The 24,991-nt window shown below is 36.4% G+C and overlaps 1 protein-coding gene and 1 long non-coding RNA gene across 5 annotated transcripts in view; one reads left to right on the top strand and one right to left on the bottom strand.

The window, feature by feature from the left end:
• SASH1 (SAM and SH3 domain containing 1) overlaps window positions 1-24,991 on the top strand; it is a 568,005-nt gene that overhangs the window by 132,179 nt on the left and 410,835 nt on the right. The window lies entirely within an intron of this gene.
• On the bottom strand, window positions 2,409-24,625 carry LOC140120498 (uncharacterized). The gene is made up of 5 exons (XR_011853827.1): window positions 24,548-24,625; window positions 12,464-12,497; window positions 10,780-10,949; window positions 10,612-10,690; window positions 2,409-2,649 (listed from the first exon to the last, which is right to left on the bottom strand). It is a non-coding gene; the product is annotated as an uncharacterized lncRNA (long non-coding RNA).

The following is a 24,991-nucleotide window of genomic DNA, read 5'->3' as shown; positions in this document are numbered from 1 at the left end:
TTATGATTTTTACTGTTTATTTATATTTATGTCAGTTCTAGGGAAAGGGGGGTGATTTGAAATTTTAGGTTTTTTTATTATAATTTTTTTTTTTTAAACTTTTTTTTATTTTTATTTATACTATTTTTCAGACTCCCTAGGGTACTTTAACCCTAGGTTGTCTGATCGATCCTATCATATACTGCCATACTACAGTGCCGGACGAGGGCGCGCAGCTACGCGGAGCTGCGCGCCGAAGATGGGTGAGTAGGAGGGGTAAAGTGGCTACCGGGGCGTGGAGTAGCCGCCTCGTGTAATCTCATATGCGGCTACTCCACGCCCCAGTAGCCGCATAAGTAAATTTGAATAAATATCTAATAAAAGTTATTTAAAAAGTGCAGGGACGTGAGGATTAGCCCTTAAAAGGGCTATCCTCACGTCCCATTAATCCACCTACCACCCAATCTACCTTTATAGGTAGATTTGTGGTGGTAGGTTCCCTTTAAATTGTTTTGTACCTTGTATGTGGAGTATTATGTGGATGCTGGATAGCACTGTCATTTATGCCTTTGGTAGTAATTGTTAACCAGTTTTTATCTTTTATTTGTAGCAAGAGGCATTAAAATCTTAAATCAGCCCTTAAACCACATTGTTTTCTCAAATGTTCAGCACTATACTAATCTGACACCCACTGTCCTGATAATGACCTATTATCATGAAAACCTATTAACTAGAAGTCTTTAAAAATCCCTTACATAGCTTGTTTGGTACATAATAAATACATAAATAATAAAGCAATCTATCACTATTCATAATTCAGATTTTATAAATGCTTTTGTCCAATAGGTGCTTTTCTGTTCACTTAAGATTTCATACCTATACTGAAACCCTATATACAGATGCCTGGATGAAAGATGGAACATAATTGTACATTAGTTACGGCAGCTGCACAAAATAAAGATTACGCTATTTTGACGACCCTACAGTCATCATTGAAACTGCTGAAAAAACCACAATGTCCGTGCCAATCTTCCAAGCTTCAAATATGACAACAGCCCTTGCAGCTTAGAAAAGAACAAACCCAGGAACTCAGCTATTGTTACTGCACAAAAAGCCTCTTTATCCCACTCAGTAACAGGCTGTACATGTTGTCAGCCAATTGAAAACCTTTGCTGAAAATCATCTTTTCATTCCAGTGTCAGTGACTCAGCCTATAGAATGAATGTCCATTGTTTAACATCAGCTTATTTCTTTTCAAGTCAATTAACAGCAATTGTCTACACACATCCAATTATTATCATATGTTCACGTAGCAGAAATAGTAATTATTTATTACAATTACACAGAAAACACCATAATATTTAATTATCACAGCTAAAGTCTAAACCATTGTGGAAGTGGAAAATGAACAACTTAATTTAATTCCTTAAAATTTGAGGATATTTTTGGCCTTAAAGTGAACCTTTCCAGAGATTTCTGCTGCTGTATCTGAGAGCAAGGGAAAAACAGAGTTCTGTGATATAGGTGGAAAATGTTTTGGAGCATTCATTTATGATAGGACTTTGTGAAAAACTGTGAATCCACATTTTTCTTTTTTATACTTTTCCTTGAATTTGTTTTATTTCTGGAGTCAAAGGACAGTTATCCACTATTCTAACTCCAACCCTATGAGATCACTAAGGGGCCAACTGCCTCACAGAAATGAATAGAGAGGTTTTTAGCATCCACATTAATGAATGTTTGCATGAAGCACCTGGGGGCAATTCTCATGATTGCTTGGGAGCTCAGTGATCAGACTCCCAGATATCTTATATATGTTTATATGGCTTGTATTCTGAGGAATTTAAATTACCCCAGTGTGCAAATACGTTCACTGTGAGCAATGCTTTACAGATATAGGAGGAAGCACCATGCAAATGTTGGCCTTAGTCAAGTTTGAACATATATCATGAATGGGAAATCAATGACCAGGGGGAGATCAAAACAACTATTTGCCCTGGGCTGTTGTGGACCCTCATAAGTCCAAACCTTTAAAATATTGTGGCAACATAGTATGTGTATAAACAGTAACAGGGGTGGCACGGTGGCTGAGTGGGTAGCACTTCTGCCTTGCAGTGCTGGGGTCCTGGATTCGAATCCCACCCAGGTCAACATCAGCAAGGAGTTTGTATGTTCTCTTTGTGTTTGCGTGGGTTTTCTCTGGGTCCTCCGATTTCTTCCCACTCTCCAAAACATACTGGTAGGCTAGAAACACAGTTGTTCGTGGTGCACAGTTTGCCCCTTAAGGAGCTACTCACGGTATAAGACCGGTCCACACAGTCTTTGAAAAGTCCACAGAAATAGAGAAAATAATTTCACTATGACCGGAGCTCCAAATCTTCTTATTATTATATTGTAACTGGAAGAAAATATGCAGGCAGATGGTGTGGTACGTTCCAATAAAGTTAAAATTTATTTCAGTTCATTATAATCACAAGAGTCCATTAAAAATGCGCATATCACGAATTCACATAACGGGACGCTAGCTTTCTATTCGCCCGACCCAGGGTTTCGCCGGCAAGGCTTCTTCCGACTCTCCAAAACATACTGGTAGGTTGTTTAGATTGTGAGCCCCATGGGGACAGGGACCAATTTGACATGCTTTGTGCAGCGCTGTGTAATCTGTGTGCCCTATATAAATAAAGAGTTCGTATTATTATTACAGAACAAAAGACACATAGGTGTTAAAAGTTTACATAGAGCCAAAGTTACAACATACAGTACCATAAACATTCCCTATACAATGACACTTCCTCCGTAAAACAGTGTTCTAGTAGCATTGTGTACCCCTTACAAAAATCCTTCAAATGTTGATCACTGTACATTACATTATTTCCGAAAAAATCAAGTGATCTTACATTTTTATATAGTGTATGTAAAAATCTTTTCTGTGACCCTAAGACACAATAATCAAATGTACGACATCCAACACCCCTCTCCCTACAGGGAACAACATAATAATTACAAGATAGTTACTAGCTGAGACATACAGCATATGTACACTGACCCCAGCAGCAACACTAGGAAGCATTGGAGGAACAGTCTTGCTGACTCTGACTACCTACATTTTCAGAACAGTAGAGCTGCATCACTGGGTAGGCTAACACTTACTGGCCACTACAATTGTCTCTGAAGCAGGGGACCAGCTTTGTGATGTGACTTGACCTTCCCTCTGTGGCAGCCAGCCAAGCTTCCTTTATGGTAATCTGCCATTTCCCCAGACGCAAATGGAGTACTCACAAATTTGTTTTCTAAACCAGGAAACCCCTTTTAATAAATTTAAAGATTTACATATAGGCTTCACAAAAAAACCTAAATGTTCTAACACATTTGTTTTTTCTTTGTAGCTTCAGTTGGTACTAACTAATGCAGGATTTACATGGTAAGATCTTCCATCATCCAAGGATTAAGAGATAGGATAAACATTTGATTTGAACATCACATTAAGTTTCCTAGAGCAGATGAGTTGGATTATTAAAAGCTTCACTGCTGAGTGTTATCGTTGTTTGAATTTACAGTACAAGTTGTGTTAGATAGAATGGACACTGTGGCGTAGATGGAATACATTATTTTATTTTGAAAATGACGAGACCATGTCACAGAATCTTTGACCCAGAGAATGTTTGGACTGGGGATCACTTAAGAATGGTGCGGAGGTTCGTTATCTGCTGGGGTATCACTACCTTTGCATGAATGGTACTACACTTAAATAATATAAAGATATATGCTGGTAGATGGGCACTACAGGGCACAGTTGTATGTTCCCATGTGGATCCAATGTGACATGAGAAATATGAAAAATTCTAGCTTGTAGAAATTTAGATATTTTCTTCTTTTTGCACACTGCTCTCCTCAAAATGTGCTGGATCTAAGCTGGCTATCTAACTTTACTTTTATAAGTGAAACAAGCACACAAAAGGCAACTCATAATACATCAACTCCATTGTTCCGCTAGCTTGACTCTTTTTTACTTTCATCTTCTCTCAAATCTCATTATAACAAAAAAACAGAGGACCAAACCACTGAAATACCAAGACCTAATAAAGGGTGACTTGCCATGTGTGTAATTATGTATAATGCACAATTCCTGTTGCCCCTATAATCTCTATATTCCCAAACCATGTATTGATACGATGTTCAAAGTGTTTTTAAATCGAGACTGATAGTTTCCTAGCATTTTGAATGTAGTATATATAAAATCTGTGATGTATTTCAGCCAAGAGATTGTACAGTGAGGGCTCCAATGATCAGGAGAATTTTTTTGAATGTTTGTATGTACATTTGAAAATAGTATTTAACTAAAATAAAATGTATGTAAATTAAAAATATTTAAATGTTTAAAAGACTCTCCAGTTTTATAGACTCACAGTGAGCTGCCTAAGTTATTGATTCCTATCTGAAAATTTCTTGTCATTTAGGTCATCTGATCTAAATGGGACACAAAACTTAACATAGCTGCTGTAATCTCATAGGCGAGGATATTTATGGTAACCATAAAATACATTTAATCCATATATTTTATACATATATACTTCCACATTGTGGTAGTGGGACCCTTCGCAGTAACCTATAGTGGGAAAGTATCATCTTTATCTCTGATATTCCAGCACTGTCCTGATGAGGTAAATGGTAAATGGGTCAGAACTGCAGTACCAGACAGGTGTAGTGCTGTTTTAGGAAGAAAGCAACCATGTTTCCTAACTCCATGTTTCTTGCCCTGGCAAGAATAATATATTATCTTATAAAAGTATTTTATTGATGGCGAGCAGCAGGTGCTCCTGAAGGTGTTTTATGGTGCCTATACACTATGCTATCTCCTAGATTAGAGTGCTGTGAAATCTATCCAATTACTGGCTATGTAAAACCATTGTTAACGCTGACCAGACTTTTGTGTGCTCAGGTCATGACCATTACCCTCAGTAAAAATCGTCTCGGCTAATGGAATAAATTTAATAAATAATTGCAGCTTTCACATTTCCTAATTAAATTAAAATAAACATTTAGCCCAAACATCTCCTTCCTTCTAATTGTTAGTGTGTAATTGCTCCAGAGAGGTAAGATCAAATAGGAGATAACTCGGCATGTTCCCAATAAATGCTTCTTCTGGGAGCAATTTGACTTTACTTTACTTAGATTACAATTGATTTATGCCTGTAAATGTAAAATAGCTTCTATTTACTAAGTGGTGGTCGGCTCTCCCCCACAGGTTTAAGATCACTTTGGACCCTAGGTTTGGCCAGTCTGACCCTTATAAACATTGAATAAATTAGAACGTTAGAATAGAGAACTCATGTATTCCTTATTTGTCCATGCGATGTCATCTATTTAGTCTTTACTGTTTCTTTTTTTTACTATATTCAAGCTCCAGCATTCCATGTTAATATAATGTGAGTATAACATTTATTACAATAAAAAGCATACTGCTGGATTTTTTTCTACTAAAATTAGCATAAAAATGACAATAAGTACAATAAATGTGAACAGGGATTTCAAAACACTTTTTAGGTGTAGTAAAAAAATACAATAGCTTTCTGAGCAGGACGCCATGTTTGTTCATATCTATATGAATATTTCTTTTACCAATACCACTGGCACACAAGGGTGAGAACATCAGCTGTGGACCAACATGGGATTTACTGAAGGGAATGTACAGTAACTATTGGCATCTAAATCCACATAACATGCAATGTGAGCTTCCAGGCAGGAAATGAATAAGATGTGAAGGGTAAGTAAAGGTGATGGGTTAATCTTGTATGAAAGCAATTATCTATAATTGCAGGAGATCTGACTATAATCCGTGAAATATTAGTTCTAAAGACATGCATGATTTTAAGGTCAGAGGTTAGTCTGAATGTTTTATAGGTACACAATGAGAGGATAGGTTTATTAGCAAAATGTCAAAATAGAAATAGATTACACGATACAATAGTCATGAGGAGTAATGATAAGACCATAATATAATATTCCAAAGAATGGTGATTTTAGGTGGTTGTGCAATGCATAAAAAGACTGAATGAAGAAGAAATGAAGGGTATGATTGATTCACCTATTTATAAAAATCAGCAGGTCTAGGATAATAAATAACACTCAAAAATAAAGATGCAATGGAGGAGACAGCTGCTGGACCATTGCTTTTTAATACATCTGGTGAAAATTTTAGTAAAAGGTTTTGAGAAGAGGTATGGAGCATCATTCTTCTCATTCAAGTGACATAAAGGAAAGAAAACACAGAAGGGGTCTAGGCTCTTTGAAAAGGGCTAAGTGGTATGAAAAATCACCAGATCTGTAGGAATTAGTGGCTAACAATGGTCATTAAGTGAGACTTAGAGACTTAAGTGAAAAGTGTTCCCTAGGAATAGAATGCTTGTAAATGAAACTAGCTGAGTGAGGGTTTGAAGGTGACTAAGTGGATAGGTGGAAGGTGACATTTTGTGGTGTTTGTGTAAAGCATTGGTTACTGGTAAGCCAAGGATGTTGTCATTGAGGGCTGGGTGGTCTTATGTGGACTACTTATGTTTTTCTCCTACATGTTCTTTTCCATTCCATGACAGAGCCGTTGTAATATTGACATCAACTGAATGCGTTAGATTAAAACTTAATTTCCATTCATCCAGCACCCAGAATTACCATGCTTCCTACTGTTTTCTAACGCTTTACCACTAGATTCATAAAAGTTAGATTCACTTCACATTGATACAAGTATATATAACACCATAGAAAGTATTCACGGAAGGCATTAAAAGTGGTTAGTACAATATCGCTCTATAAAGGTGCAGATTGCATACATGGTCGCAGTGAGGCATATATACCACTGTGATTGCAACTAAACAGCAATTTTCGAGCAAAATTATTTTCTCAGTATTACTGCTTGTACCGAGATCTAGTACAGAGCAAAGCAGGGAAGACACAGAGCTGTCAGCACAGAGCACTGGATCTCTGCATCATAGCAAGAAATTATCATTCAGTCGTCTACTAAACCACAAAGAAAAAGATAAATTAAAACTTGTCAACTACCCTATAAAACACTTACATAGGAATAAAACGATGAACAGATGGCAACATCACATAATCGCATATATATGTGGGACTTTTTAAGATGGGTGTTGACTATGGTAACCATTTTGAAGTTGGCTATTTTGGATCCAATTTTCTTTTTGCAATGGGAAGAGGGTTATGTAATACACCAAACTTATTGAGAATTTCACATGAAAAACAATGGTGGTTTTAATGTAACTTTATTCTTTCATTAGTTATTTACAAGTTTATGACCACTTTTAAAATGTGTTCGAAGTGCTGCCCATTGTGTTGAATTGTCAATGCAAACCTCTTCTCCCACACTGATAGCAGCACCGCAGAACAAATGCTAGCTTCAAGGCTTCAAGTATCCAGATTATGCACAACTTGTATCTTCACAGAATAGACTGCAGATGACCCCAAAGGTCTGAGCATTCCTGCATGAACAGTTCCCTGGAAAGTGGGCAGTTGAATGTCCAACAAGGTTTCCCGATCTGACCCCCTTAGACTTTTATCTTTGGGGTCATCTGAAAGATGACCACGGCTCTGAAAGGACCCCCTCCCTTAAATAGTTTTTATCCAATCACTGATTTTTTATATTTTGCCAGTATTCCCTATGGAAGCTGCCATGAATGCCCAGTTGGTTGCAAGAGAAGAGCTGGGAAATCTAGGAATATATATATATATATAACACTTTTTTTTTACCTTTAATGTCTCCCGGATTTGTGCTTGCATTCACACGTTCATACATACACTTCTCAAACACACAGAGCTCTACTACATACTATTCCTGACTTCCTACCATCCTGTGGCTCTGTCCAGGCTGCAGCATGTTTGCAATGGGATGACCTGAAGCATGTGATCAGTCACATGCTTGTGACATCATTCAAGGTTCTAGAGATTTTTTTCTTGATGCTGGACAAAGTCAGGACTTAAATTCTCCTGCACCTAGCAGACTAAAGATCGAGAGTGCACATCTCTCATAGTGTCGTTCCCAACAACCTTCACCCACCCTCCATTCATCTCCAGGGTACAGATATGGATTCCCATGGTTACCAATGAAAACAAAGGGAGGGAGAGCAGCCAAAGGGACAAGATAAAACCCCTGGTGGCAGATTACTAATGAGAGTCAATTAGAAAATTGCTTATTTTAGCTTAGCGCAGAGTTAGCCAACAATTTACAGTTGTACTTTAAATACAGTAAGTCTTTGTAAATCGCTGCCACGTGATTTTGTGATGGCTGATCATATGCTGGAGTCACATGCTGGAGAAGGACCTGGATGCCTTTCAAGATTTTGAAAAACAAAAATCTCACACATTATGGAAACTATATCCATTTAAATGAATTTTAATACAAGGATTTCTTCTGACAGCCATATTGGAAGAAGTTTTTCCCCACTAAGGGCCAATTGACATGTGCATTATAGGGTTTTCGTCTTCCTCTGGATGCTGTAAGCGTAATGGTTGTATTTGATTCACCTGCAACTTTTTTCTTTTTTCTATAGTACTTATCTACAGTACTATTATACAATGACAATTTATAAACTTTCTTTTAATTTACAGGGAAGACTGACTTTAGAAATAATTTATTTAGAAGGCAAATTCCAATAAGAAATGATTCTCTCCACTAATACATAAAGCTTGCCTTGAATGTTAGCCTTGCAGTTATTTACAACAGTGTCAGCAATATTTCTGCCATCTAGTTAAATTGGAAACATAAGAAACCAAAATTATATGCCAGCGAAATGTAAAACTGCCATTAGTTGACAGTCATTTATGTAAACTTTCTTTATAATATTCTCTCCCTGCTGCAGTTTGTTAACTGTTGTGCACTTATTATTGCTATAAATAAATACATTTTTAACAGATGACATGGATGCGTTTCTAATCAAGTTTTATGTTTTAAAGGTACATTCCATTATAGTTTGTAAGTCAAATAATGGAGTTATATCTCTGTTCTAACCTTATTACCACAATATAAGTTTCCTCTATTGATTAAATTAATAGAAATTAGATATGTGTATATGTATACAAATAAATGTTATATTTGCTTCTTTATTGATTTATTGACCGCCAATTATCCCCTAGGTTTCATTCAGTGTTTATGTATTCATTCCCATGTCAGGATAAATGAGTTTGCAAAAATGTTTATGCAATTAACAGTATTTGTAATGGCTAATTTTATAAACACATCACGAGAACCTCCATAGCCAATCATGGCTGCCAAACAGTTGAATTCTTACTTCCACATAGGGTCATATTGTGTGTGTGTGTATATATATATATATATATATATATATATATATATATATATATACATATATATATATATATACCGTATATACTCGAGTATAAGCCGACCCGAGTATAAGCCGAAAACCCTAATTTCAACACAAAAAACTGGGAAAACCTATTGACTCGAGTATAAGCCGAGGGTGGGAAATGCATTGGTTACAGCCTCCCAGTATATAGTCTGTCAGCCCCTGTAGCATACAGCCTGCCCAACCCCTGTAGCATACAGCCTGCCCAGCCCCTGTAGTAGGAAAAAAAATAACACTGTACTCATCTTTCCGACGTCCTCCATAGGTCCTCTTCTGTCTCAGACTGTCCCAGACAGAAGAGGACATACAGGTGATGTCAGAAAGGTGAGTTTTGACTTTATTTTTTAGTTGACAGTAGGTGCTGAAATTATGTATATTAAACAGGCATCAAACCAGTTATTAATGTAACAATTTATATTTTTACTGTCTTTAATTTTTAGTATAGATTTCTACTCTTGACACAGAGGAGAACTAGTCTGTGATAAGAGATTACAGACTGCCACCCCTCCGATGCTGTTGTCAGAGTAAGACAATATCATCTAAGAGGTTACTATAACTTTAATTTAAAATTATATTAACAGAGCAAGTTACCCTTTGTAGAGTTTGGGGGAACCATTGCATCCTCAAGACAGCCAGTAGCCTTCTACAACCCTTCAGGCATGCTGGTTAATTACTGTTGAAACCCGTGGCAGGATTTAGTAGATACAGTGTATTTTCTCAAAAGAATGCAATACAGTAGAAATTAGAGTCTACAATACATGTGTTCTAGTGATGCCGGTGATTGTATGTTCAAGCTTACTGGGGATGGTGGAATACAAAGAGAATTCTCAAAAACATTAGGTGCATACTACACAATATTGTCTTAATATAAAATATATATTAAATATCCAATTCTAAAACTTCCATGTATTAAATATAGAATGCAAATGTAACAAAATTTTCAAAAATGGTACAAAAGTACACTTACCCAACAATAATGGCCACTTAGAGTGAGCATCAGCATCAGAATTTCTTTAGACTAGTTTTCTTTATTAAGCTATGGCTAAATAGATTCATCTCATGATATATTGTTGTATATTTCTTTAAAATTCAAATAATTTCTTAAAATCCCTTGTAACTTTAAATTGAATGTGCTTGTAATTTAAATTTGAGTTCATATTTCATATCATGCAAATGATATAAATAAGCTACACAGCATACGGATAATGCTCAGAAACCTTTGTCATTGATATTCATGTTTTTGTATTTTTCAATATACCTAGCCCAGTCTTGTGCACAGCAGTTTGCATTTCCATGCTCCAGTGCACACAAGCCGCCTGCGTTCTACAACCGACAAGCTGAAATGACAGATTCATAAAACATAGTTATAATTTACCGTCATTAACAAGAAGATGTTATATCAATTACCCAGAAAACAAAAACATACCAAGTTGAATGCACATCCATGGTTATTAAAAAGTGGCAGCTATCTTAAATTACTGGATGTAAAATATTCAGTGCTGAAAATTATTCATAGTCATGCTGCATGCACAAGGCCTCGTCTTCTACATTGTAGTGTATTTATTTGAGGGAAGTGAAAACACCATCCCGGCTTTCCTAATAGAAGCAGACAATCAAACAAATCTTAATTTAAAATGTTTCTTCTGCTCATAAATCATAATGACATTTTTACACCTCAAACATAGTCATTCTATACATGAAAGTTTCATAGACGGTAATGTACCTTTAGTCCAAGTAATTAAAATGTAAAATCCAGAACTGCATTGGAGTAGAAGAAGACAGACTAATGTGCTATAATATAGTTTACTGGTATACGGAAAGTATTCAGACCCCTTTAAATTTTTCACTCTGTTTCATTGCAGCCAATTGGTAGGATCACATCAGTTCTTTTTTTTGCTCAATATTTACACTCTGCACCCCATCTTGACAGAAAAAAAACTGAACACACTCAAACTCATATTTTTCCTATAAATCTTTTTGGAATTACATGTTTCAAAATTGAGCACTTAAGAAACTGATATAGTTAGAAGCACCAGGATAAAGGATTGTACACCAAGCACACTGACATACTGGTGTGTACCTCCTCTGGCATGATCCACTCTTCTTTTAGTTTTTTCATGATATGTTATGTTTTACAAAAAAACTTAAAACATATTCAAATGATATTGAAGGTCTCCAGGGAATAAAAAACTAAAATAAGAGGGATTCGTGCCAGAGAGGGCACACACCAGTATGTCAGTGTTCCTGGTTTATAATCCTCCATACTGATGGTAGATGTCCTGGAAGTTTCATAATTTTGATAAAAATATTTAAGGAAAGTATTCCAATGTTCAAACTGGATTCTCAAACTGGGCTTTTAGTTTTTTTCTATTATATTATAGGAACAGAAAAATACAAAGCAATGTAGAGATGTTTACATTTCATAGCTAACAGGATCTGTCTTTGACATAAGAAAATGAGCTAAAACTTTGAAGTAAACTGACATTTCCTGCTTTATAAGAGATTTATTTGTTACCACATTATAAAAGAGAATTAAACAGACAGGAAAAATCTATATATGGATAACATAGGTAGCACCATTAAATCATCAGTAATAAATACATCTGCTCTCAAATCCTACACAATGACCTGCAATGACCATAGAGCACATTTTCAAACTCTCACGTTTAGCTTATAGATACAGTATTTCTACACTATTGTCTTTATGGCCATATGGCTGCTGCAACACATATCTAAATATGAAGCCAAGCAGGCTTCCTCCATAAATATATTAAGAAAGTAAACATCCTTCTGAAAGAGAATCTATTGTTAGAAAACATTCATTGCATATTTTTGTTTCTTGTTTTGTAGAGATGACTTTTCAGCTTTTTGTGGTTGGTAGTCACCTCATTTAATTAATTAGATAATGACCGATCATTTTTAACCCCTTATTTTGCAATTTTAGTCAATTTAATTTCTGTTTTTGGTCATATCACCCCCTAGACAAGTCAGTATGAGAATCCAGAGTGCAGGCAGGGACTTTCTAAGCAGACACTTCATGATTCCCCTGTGCTATGTGATACTGTGTGCTGACAATGTGCTTAGATTGACATAGTAAAGGGTTAACTTACACTTTTATTTAGCTTTTGAACATTCTTCTAATATCTGAAACATAGAAAAAAAAGAGATGAGATAGATTAGAGATGAGAGATGATGAGATCCATGAGATGGATATAAAACACAATGACAATCTCAGCTTTGCTAACTCTTCTATAACACACACAGACTCAGCTATGCTTCCCTCCCGGATAAAGACCTTATACTGTGTGTCTGTAGATTGTACAGTAAGCCTCTGTAGACTGCTGCTTGCCTGCAGTAAGTGCCTGTGTCTGAACTGGTCATGTAATACAGGGGGGAGGGACAGGAAGCAGAGAGCGCTGCAGTGTGCAGATGAGAGAAGCTATTCATGAGAAGAATCTGATCAGAAGATTTACAATCGTATCCAGGGACAGTCAAATTTGTGTACACCAGGACTGATAGAGAACGGTTGGATTTATATCTGTGAAATGCTGCATTTTTGTTCATAACATTGAATTTGATAATGTATTATTTTGTTATCCTGAGTATAATTAAGAATCTTGTCTTTGTGAGAATACCCCTTTAAGCAAGTCTCTAGGAACTACTGCAAGATGGCTGTCAGTGTCTGAATAAAAGTCTACAATCTAAAAACAGAAAAAAAACTACTAAGATGTGAAGTGCAATATTACCTTTTCACAACTATTTTTTAATCTGTATTTTCATCAAAATTATATTAAGAATATTGTTGGTATATGTGTTACATGGCTTAGAGTGCTTATAATTTATTGTCGCTTTCATGGCTAGTGGCAAGCATCTTAGAAGACAGTTCATCTGGAAATCTTGTGCATGGTTTCTGACAGTTCAGTTATGAATGGCTGGTGACAAGTAGATTTCTCTGGAGAACTAAGCTGTCAAATAATTCCTGGATAGTATACAATGAATACTGCCCTCTTATTGTATAAAGCAGAAGCTTTAATTCCCTCATGACGGATAAACAGGCCTTTACACAAACTTGCAAGGATTTCCAGGAAAAGGGGATTGTCGGAATATACCTTGTTAAAACAATGAGATCTTTATTTCTAATTCAACTCTTTTAAACCATTCATGTGCTAACAATTACCTGCTATTGATTTGTATCTGATCTCTGCATACCAACATTATATTATATTATACACATGCACATGAAAAAGTGGTTAAAGAAAAGGACTTGGGATTTTTTGCAAGTGTGGATTAATAAAAAAAAAATATATATATAATTTAGTGTTGAAACATTCAAAAAAAATCACAGCATAGCCAGTGAGATTCTTCTACTCTCTGTGTTAGTGGCATGATGCTGTCTGGTTTATTTTTTTTTTATCAGCTAAACCGACGCATGGCTGACACGGAGACAGAAAATGTGAGCAGCTTATCTAAAGTAATGAGATTCCCCAAGAAGGGAATCTGAATGTGGGTTATGTGTTAGATTCTCAGAATTAAAGTATATTAATATGTTTTATTAATTTTTCATTTGAACATTCTCAAACTTTAATGTTGGTGAATAATTCCTTTAATATGTATTTTTTTTTATGGCCAATATAAGTCATTGCCGAGGCTGTCATGGCACAGGTATACATGCATTTTGTACACTACATCTCCTACATGTAATTGAAAAGTTTTTTCAATGTATATTTTAGGTTTGTGTCTAATTCAAAAAACTATTTTGGACAGCTTAGCTCATATTCCCTGAAATTACCAGAAAATATGCTTTAAGATGTTAAAATGAAGAGCTGGTCCATACTTCAGCACAATACATACACCAAATACTGAATAACGCAGCATTGACCATCTATGATATTATGACTAATGCCACCATTTTAAAAAATATAATTTGTGAAGAAAGTAGTTATTTATTTCAGTGCTGCACAGGTAATAAGTTGTGCCAAGACAACAGAGCTGTGGTATATACAGGCAGTCCCCGGGTTACGTACAAGATAGGGTCCGGAGGTTTGTTCTTAAATTGAATTTGTATGTAAGTCGAAACTGTGTATTTTATAACTGTAGATCCAAACAAACAAAATTTTGGCCCCAGTGACATTTGGAGTTTAAACATTTTTTGCTGTAATGGGACCAAGGATGATCAATAAAGCTTAATTACATACACCTTACATCTGATCATTGCAGTCTGGGACTATAGTAAAGCATTCAGAAAGCTTCACCAGAGGTCAGAGGGGTCTGTCTGTAACTATGGGTTGTCTGTAAGTCGGGTGTCCTTAAGTAGGGGACTGTCTGTATTTCCAAATTACCTTGTATAGTTCGGCATTTGATTAACCTTCAGCGGGCAGTGTTTGTCTAATGAAAACTATTTTCACATTTTCTTTTTAAATGCCAATGTGTCATTGCTGAATGCTCTGTTTTAATGTATTTTTTGGCTTCAAAACTTCTGCATTGGTATTGCATAATGTTACCTAAAAAGAAGCATCAAACTACTACAAAGCTGTCTTGCAACTTTGGACCCAGTTCTTACTTTGTAGTAGATGCTAAGATCCCAATTAAGATGGATAGAATTAAAATAGATTATTATACAACCAGGGGAGTAATTAAAAGAGTATGGGTCCCTTTACAGACCAATACATGGGGCCCTATTAGACTTAACCCTTTCGTAACTAAGCCATTTTAGGGCTTTAGGACCAAGCTTGAAGATAGTTTTCTCGTCACACATTGTACTTCAAATTAATTAAAAAAATTGATGATATCTTTTGTGTTATGAAAAAGTTATGAAACAAACTGAACTTTGGCAAACATTATTCATATTCAAAGTTAAAAATTTTCTGCTTTTCAGGCAGATAGTTTATAGCACCCAAGTAACTTTATAACTAACATTTTCCTGCTGTATATTGGCATGGCTTTTTATACATCCTCTCTTTTTCTAGGTTGTAAGGAGGTTTAGAATTTAAGGTGCAATTTTTCTAATTTTTTATAAAAAATGCCATAATGTTGCCCCATATTTCTAGGCACCTGCTCAAATTTAAGTGACTTTGAGAGGCCTAAATAACAGTAAAAACCTGTAAATTATGCCATTTTAGAAACTATATCCCTCAATGTATGAAAACTTTAAGAAGTGTGTTAACCCTTTAAATGGCATTCAATGCGTATCAACTAGAAAACCAACTTTAGGTAGTATGTTAACTATTAACCGTTTCAAAAATGATAAATCAAAACATAACTGGTTAAAATTTAAGGGCAGTGTTTGCTGTGGAGGTGGAAGATTTGCCATCACATGCACAAAACCTCTTAATTCACATCTTGCACCAACATTTCCATTTTTTACATTAAGAAACATCTTAATTGCTAGTCTACTTATGTCATATATCTAATAACACGAACCAAGTGCAAACTACAATATGTAGGATGCACCATACGGAAACTCAAAACTCGTGCATCAGAATACATTAGCGGTGGTAACCCAAATAATCGTGCTAGTGCCCGTAATGTATCTGGGGCATCTAGACATTTTCGAGATTCACATGGTAGGTCTGTACATTACACGACCATCATTGCCAAAGTGCACATACCCTACAACGAACGAGGTGGACGTTGTGAAAAACTTACATATGTACGAGTCATACTGGATCATGCTTTTGGATACGTGATTTCCCAAAGGCATGAACCATAAGAATGATTTGATGTACATTTATTAAACTAACACATAATACTGTACAACATATATGTTTAACAATCATGTACATCACATTAATTAATTACCATTCCTTTTTCTAATTGTGGCTCTGTTGCAAGGATACAACATGTTGATACCAATTCACGAGTCTTTGAACTTCTGTTACCACGCTGAGACTCCACCTAACCATGCACCTCACCTAATGCTTCTTGTGGTTTCCTTTTCATATTTAAGCTCATTCACTTTAATGCTTCCCTAGGTATGACTAGGAAATAATGCATTGTTTTGTCCAAATGTGTTACCACAGGTATTAAAGTGATGTTTTTTTGTATACTTTTTACGTATTGATGGATTAAATAAACTTTTGCAAAATTTTTACTTACTGCCAGTGCGGACCAAGTGGATTTTTTTCTCCTTTTCTACGTGTTAACCCTTTAGATGTTTCACAGGGGTTAAAACGAAATGGAGGTGGAATTTACAAATTGTAATTTTTTTAGACAATACATAAATTTTGACCAAAAATTTAACTGTCACAAAGTATTAAATGATCAGAAACTCCACAAAGTTTGATACCTTATTTGATGCAGAGTATGAAGATACCCCATATGTGTTGGTAATATGCTTTATGGGCACATGGCCGGGCATAGAAGGGAAGGAGTAACATTCAAAGCAGATTTAATTGTCACATTATACAGGTTATAAAATGTTTATTTTTTTATAATTTGGACATATGGGCGATTATTTTTTTTCTGGATGAGATCAACTTTTGAAGTTCATCATTTAGGGGGGTTTAATAGCTAATAATGAGATTTTATTAACTCTTTCTTGGTGGTGGTTAAAGAAATAATACATTTTTGTTTATAGTTTTTAGCATTTTGTTTGACCATTCACTGTACTATAAAAATAATGTGTTAATGTTATTCTATCAGTGACCATGGTTACGGCAGCTCCCCATTTATATAGCTTTTTTTTTATGGTTAACTTGTTTTGCAAAATATAGAATTAATTGTGATAGTCATGATACAGGCTGTTACAGAGGGAACCTGGCTATAGCATATTGCGGGGATCCCACATTGATCTTCCGGCCTCAGGCAATCACCATGACGTAACTCTACATCAATGAGCAGGAACTAACCATATTCTATTATGTAGAGTCACATCAGGGTGCAGGAAGGGGTTAAGCATGATATATGCCACTCTACCTAAATTTATTAAAAGTACCTGTAAAGTTTCTATTCACAATATATTAGCAGCCTTTCTGTAGTATTGAATATCATTATAAGATGGGTGTGTATTTCACACCAGAAACCACCACTGACCAGCTGAGGAAAGACATGGAATTAGCTTTACTACACACAGGTTGGAGACAAAAGCAGACAGAGCTACATATTGTTTAGTGGTAGTTCAGGGAAACTGCAAGGTGGGCTTTTATCAAACTTTACAACTTACCAATCAGAGCCAGTAATAAAGAATGTGACCAGTCAGTCTACTGATTGACTTCAGGGGTGTAATGCTTGTAAACAAAGATTGGGAAATGCTCCAGCTGAAGGCTTGTAGAAAAAAGGAAATCTACAATTTCTTTTTATGCATTGTGAACCAAACATACTTTGATAATGCTGTAGAGACACTGATTTAGAAACATATCTTGTTTAATCCTTGAACTTAGTGGTTTTTCACAAAAAACTATTATAAAATTCAGGACCTTGGGAAAGCCGGGTGCAGCCTGGCTGGTGTACATAAACACGTTACTTCCACATATGCAGAAGCTGCCTAAATTATCCAGACTGGACTAATCAGCAGCTGGGGGATGGTGCACCACTTCTGCCTGTCAGGGACAACACAGTGAGGATGTATTCTCAGCCTGTGTTGGGCAGGACAAGGCTGGAGGAATGTATAATTAGGGTAAGAGCAAAGCGCAAGGGTAGCTACAGGAGCGACAGAGCTTCATTATCGTAACTTTATAATAGTTTTTTCAGCAAAACCACTTGGTTCAGGTATTAAAGAAGATTTGTTTCTGCTTCAATGTAGCTACCGCAGTCTCAAGGTATGTTTGGTTCATAATGCATAAAAGCAAATGGTAGATTTCCTTTAAAGCCATTTGATACATATAACTTATTGATCAACTTTTAATAATTCTCTGAAGAATATGAAAATATACAAAAAATGAAAAATATACAATCGATTACATAATTTTCTTTAAAGCTTACAATGTGTGACCACAAGGGAACATGTTTCCATATAACCTACAACATTAACCATAAATATATTGCTAATAGTCTTTTAATTAGCTTCACACAAACATGAAATAAAAAGTATTCTCTGCCTTATGTTTTATCATAAACCCTTGCTAAGATTCTTTTTTTGACTTTTAATTTTTATCTAATGTCATTTTTCTAATTCCAACCACAACGTTGTCAGTAAAATTGCTTTTAATGTTACTCAGCAATCCTACCTGTATTTCTAAATTTCTGTTTGCATCCTGTCTGCATCCTAAAGCGTGTTGCATCCTGTCTGCATCCTAAAGCGTGTTGCTTTTCTGGTGCAGGCTATAGCTAGTGTGCAGGCTCAGAGTTCCTCAGCCGAAGATGGCCCACTTGGGGGAAAATAGTCACAATTCCTGTTACCCAAGAACTGTGACTAGCAATACAAGCACTGATAGATTCTACCAGTGACTCTTCTCCGTGCTTCAACATTTTATGGAAGGTGTTAAACATTTTGGTATAAAAGGGATAGATCATTGTAGGTACATCAGGTTTCCATTTTTAAAGTGTCTCAAATCACCCATTTTACTCAAGAGTTATAATGTTAATCCAGATGTGGCAAACAGATTTATTAAAATAGCAAATGGAGGTGCAAAGCCACTCCAACCCCCCAGTGGTGTAGGAAAAACTTAGTAAATGTTTGATACTTTTTGGCCAAAAAATTGGCAAATCCACTAAATGAAACCACATTTTTCATGCTGTCGCAACCACTACTAAAAATCATATCTGCAAAAGAGCTCTTAAGACAATCCAAAAACTGAAGTAACATACCTGCCAAGTGATAAATCTGTCCCACCAGGCTGCCGCCCAAAGCTAAGAAGGTCAGGCATTTACAGCCCATAATGTCTTCAGTTGTCCTCAATTCATATAACTCACATTAAAATAAATATGTTACATTCATACTGCGCAACATCTGCAACATATATAAATGGTCTGGATAGTCTTGTGAGTAATACACCTTTTTCACAATAGATATATTAAGCAATGAACTTGTATCTGAACCTGTTAAGTAATATAGGCACTTAACAAAGCTAGAAGTAAAGTATCTACTCGTAATATTCCTGCTACAACATATCCAAAATATCACTGAAAAGTCTCTGCATGCTCCAACTAAACAATGTCTGGTAAATGTGACATTTATGCTCTGCCGGGTGCCCCTGTGGAGTAGAAATCATTTCAAAGCTAAGAAAACCCAATTACTCTTTCAGACCCGTGACCTACACACAGGAGATCACATTGACAGGTGTAGTCACATTTAGGAACATATATCAGCCTTGAAATAAAATAAAAATGTTCAGCCATTTACTGCAACTTAAATGATTTTCCGTCTTTTATTTTACAGCGTAATATTTCTCACAGGGAAGCATAAATGCGTTGCTTAATGTAATCACCTCTGCTTTCACAAATCACAGCGTATTTGCTAACTCTATACATCACAAAAAGCGCAAAGTTATCAACATTACAATTACTGGCATAATTAAACAGAGGATTCATGCCCGCACACGCTCAGTCTGACGCCGACACAAACTAAATATTGGCAAAATCCCCCATTAATGAAGAGGAACGGAAGATGGAATGATATAAAAATGTATATCATATACCCAAATGTAGATCATTTCAGAAGCAGACAAAGAGATTTCGAATGAATGTCACCATTATTTACCGCACTACACCAGAACATCTATCTATATAAGGTGCAGAAATGGGGAGAACCTTAAAATACCTTGTACTCTAGTTTTTTGGTGACCAAAGCATTAACAATGATTTTGCTGTTTTCTTCTCCAAACCCCACTTTGGGGTTGGCAGGAAGGGTGGTGGATGGCTCAGCCTGATGTATTTATTATGGTCCCCACCGGAAAACCGGGGGAGGCTATAGCTGAAATCTCCACCCAGTCTGACCGGGACTGGCGGCAGACCACACTTCCAGACGTACTAAGTGGTTGGGGCCTTTTAGAATATTGACTGGTGTTCCCCTCATATTGTACTTGTAGCAATGGTAAAGTATGGGTGCTCCCTTTCTACTTTGGATATTAAATTCAGTAGAAAGCAGCAACTGCAGACAGGGCCAGTTCTAGACAAAGTGGGGCCCTGGGCAAAACTAAAAGGGGGGCCCCAAAATAAAACTATTTTATGACCATTCACAGTCAGCAAGAGGCTTCATTTAATATGGTAAAAAAACTATAATATGGGAGAATTTTATAGGAGATAGATAGATGATAGAGAAATTGATGGGCAGTACGGTGGCTCAGTGGTTAGCACTACAACCTGGTCAACATCTGCAAAGAGTTTGTATGTTCCCTCTGTGTTTGCGTGGGTTTCCTCCGGGTCCTCCGGTTTCCTTCCACATTCCAAAATATTACTGGTAGGTTGAATAGATTGTGAGCCCCATTGGGGACAGGGACTGATCTGGCAAGCTCTGTGCAGCGCTGCGTAATCTGTGTGCACCATGTAAATAAAGAATTATTAATTATTATTATTATTAGTAAATAGATAGAGAATAAGCGACATATATAAATGGTCAGATTATAGGAGATAGATAACTAGACAGGAGAGAGATGATAAGCATCTTCACCCGGGAATTCAACCAAGGGGTATTAACCCTTTCACCACCCGGCATTTCTGGATATTTTGTCGCATTATTGACCAGAGCAATTTTTACAATTTTGACGTTTAAAAATTTAATCGAAATTTCAGCAAAAAGAATTAAAGTAAACCCAACAAACCATATATTTTATGAAAGAAGACACTTATCCCATTTTCAATTTTGCATTAAAGAGTTTATAGACATAGGCGCCTTCATGCTATTTTGATTCAAACTGAAACATTTTAAAAAAAAATACTTAAAATTTGAATTTGATGGCAAAAATGTGCTCCAAGCTGAAAATATTTACCCTCACATCTCCTAAATGTAATAGATGGACATGTGTAGAGTTCACAAATGTCCCATATTGATATGTTCACATAAATAGATCCACATAATCACTAAAACTGTAATAACTAGATATCTGCTTTTCAGCTACTAATTTTAAGTCAGTCACAGCCTGCAAAATATAGCAATAAAACAGAATAAAAAGTAAAGGCGCCATAAAACCTATAGAATTTCGATAGCAGACAAGCAGGCGATGCATTTGGCAATTAACATTCAAAATTTCCTCTAAAATATGTACAAATGTGTGTAAGATATGAGGAGATCGTACAGACCCCACATGTGTATATTCACCAAAATATGCAGCAAAGGGAATGTTAAATCCACAGGGGACACCAAACTATTGCATAAAATTGCACTGAGCTTTACACTGATTTATCATTGTATGTTCCCTTACATAATGGTAACCCAATTAATAACTATATATCCATAAACCAAGCTAATGAGATAATAAAAGTCACGTTTAGATGTGCATCATTGTATTATTGTGAATTTGAGTGAGAACCGTATAACATAGGTATAAATAATGGAGGATGGTGGAAAATAATAACTTTATTCCAGAACATGTGGGTGTTTTTGGTGTTACATATGGCTTTATGGACATGTTCTGGGTCGTGGTATTAATATATAATAGCGACATTAGGCAAAGAGGATGAAATGTGCATCGTATCAGTCTATATTCGCAAAAAAAAGTATCACGAAATAAAAGGCAATAAGAGAGAAAGTGTGTTCTTAGATAGTTCTGCATAGAGAAAGGTTAAAAACATGAATATCAGTTGATATTATCCCTTCTCAAAATGTAGTAACATATAAAGTGAATAATTCCATTATCTGTGAGGTGCAGCAGCTCCTGTGAGCAGCAAATTCTCCCTGTAGCCTGATGGCTAAGAATATGGAGGGGGGGTACACTTCAGGGGGCTGTATCTCTGGCCCTGTGATACATAGAACCTCAGTTCTTTATTCCTATGAAAAAAGAGAGTCTCCTCTTTTATATGAATCTAAATTTATGTTTCTAAGGAAACAGAATATATAACAGAGAGAACTGTTTATCTGCCGTTGGGAGTGATTGTTATATATAAAAATGGCACCAGATATTCTCACTTTAAACCTGAAATGAAAATTCTAGATTCATTTGAAAGAAGAGATTCTCCCCTTCCAGGGGGCCCTGGGCAATTGCCCACTTTGCCTACCCATAGCGCCGGCCCTGACTGCAGAAGGCTCCTTGTACTCTACCACATGATAAATGTGTATATTAGATTGTAATGTTTTAGAGCTTGAGATTGTGGTAATCTTCTATATTATCTTCTATAATATTCTATATTTGTTATCCATGACCACCTCCTTTCTAAACACAACTTTTTAAATTATGATTATGAGCTCAAAGGGCTTTGAGGGTGTTACCAGAGGCCCTCTTTGCTTTGGCTGCACCGGCTGTTAAACTGTTCAGGAGCACATTTCTCCTTCTAAAACAAGCATCTTACTCTGCACTTGGCGTACTTCCCAGTATTCTGAAAAAATTTAGTGGTTTTGCTCAAAAAACAATTATAAAATTCAGGACCTTGGGAAAGCTGGTGCAGGCTGGTTGCTGTACATAAACATGTTACTTTCACATACACAGGAGCTGCCTGAACTATCCAGACAGCACTAATCAACCTGACCTGGGTGACTCTCACACAGCAGCTAAGGGTTGACACAGTAGGAATTGACTACTTCTGCCTGTCAGGGACAACACAGTGATGACGTATTCTCAGCGTATGCTGGGCAGGACAAGGCTGGTGCAATGCATAATTAAGGTAAGAGGAGAGCACCACTGCAGCCACGGCAGCAACATAGCCTCATCACCATTCAGATCAAGCAATAAACAAGATATAGTTCTGCATCAGTGTAGCTACAGCATTCTCAAGGTAAGTTTGGTTCATAATGGATGAAAGCAAATGGTAGTTTTCCTTTAATTGAAACCTACCACTACAGATTTACCAATTAAGGATAGCCCTTTTTAAGGCTAATCCTTTACTCTCCTCTATCTTTTCTAATATTTAATCAGGGTAATATGCAAATTTTCTAAAGAGGGTACTGGGGCGTGGAGAAGCATGCGCAGAACACAGGCTCCTTGTAGCTTCGTGCTGAAGATCTCAGTGTAGGAGGATCAAAGAGGCTACTGGGGCGAGGAGTAGTCACGCAGTGTAGCCTCAGCTCCGGCTACTTCATGCCCCAGTAGCCTCTTTAGAGAATTTGCATATTACCCTGAGTTAGGATTAGAAAATATAGAGTGGAGTAAATGATGAGTCCTAAAAAGGGCTATCCTTACTTACGTTAGATGCACCTTCCACCGGATCAACCTTAATGGGTAGATCCGTAGGGGTAGGTTTCCTTTAATGTTTTCTTTGATGAAATAAACAGAACAGATCATTTGTTTGGGTGATTCGTAACACAACAGAAATAATGAATGTGAAAATGAAAGTCCTACCAAAGCACAGTTATGTGGACGACGCTGCGCTTAGATTGAGCTCTGAATTGTCACTGATGGGTTATTCAATCGTTGTTGGTGATTATGGTCTCCTATGGAGACATCAAACTGCAGGCAATTTTCCATTGTAGCTGTCGGGTTCAGATAGTTTTGTGATGAAAAGTTGCCATGAGACATATATACAAGACATCCAGCTCTATTTCTCCAAAATCTTGGAATTTTTTTTTATCTATAACATTTTTGATATTGCAGATACATGCTATCAGTGCCTATCAGCTGTAGTAAAAGTCTATAACCAACCCAAAAACTATTCATATAGTCATGAGAAACGGACTACACCAAATTACTGAGGGTAAATTGACTTCTGATGTACTAATTGTCTAACCAGAATCAGTAGAAAGCCCATTACAATATGTGATGTGATGCGGTGTCAGAGCTTCAGGTGGTGTGGACCCTGATGCCTGAACAGACCTAAAGGCCACATAAAAGTGTCAGTGGTATAAATGAATAGAACCGATGGTGTGATGGCATATCAGATATATATTGTCAATGAGAGTAGAACATACACAAAGCACATTCCAGTCTTTTCCTTGGAGCTGGGGGTCAAATTATATCATTGGAAATTGAAAGTATATTATGTATTCTAGGAGGGATCGTAGGAAAGAAAGGTCAAAGGTCGGCACTGCTCACACCAGAATACATAAATGAACACCTTCTGCAGACCAAAGGCAGGAGACTGGGCATTAGGGAAAACAAAGCAGTCCAGGGTGCACGTCCAATATATGCAGACAGATGAGGCAAAACAAAAGAGTGAAATGCGGCACTCACCGGAATGATGTGAAAATGCTTCCTTTGTTATTGTAGAGGTACAGAGCAGAATGAGGAGCTGTCTCGCCAAGGCCGTATATTATGTATTCTGTCAAGAGATATTAAACCTGCATTTATCTTGATGGCCAATAGGCATAATATGTCTATTAACTCCAGCAACCCTTTGTCATCATGGGTGTATTCAGTAATGATGGAGTTAATTAGCCTCTATAAATACAATAAGATGTAGTCACTCTTGCTTGAGTGCTTGGCCACAGAAACAAATTGCAGAACTACATGGAAGGCAATAGTCTTGTTGGTTACAGTTTAATAGGAGGAGCAACTAATGTAAAAACTAATCACTGACGGACATAAATGCAACCTAATTCTACTAGATGCCTTGATTCAGACCCAATCCTGTTCTGAAATGCATTTTCACATTGCATTTGGAATTTTTTCAATATA

Source organism: Engystomops pustulosus, chromosome 3 (assembly GCF_040894005.1).
Source record: "Engystomops pustulosus chromosome 3, aEngPut4.maternal, whole genome shotgun sequence".
NCBI classification, from domain to species: Eukaryota; Metazoa; Chordata; class Amphibia; order Anura; family Leptodactylidae; genus Engystomops; species Engystomops pustulosus.
Note: the sequence above shows the minus strand (reverse complement) of the source record. Positions and strands in the feature narration are given on the sequence as shown.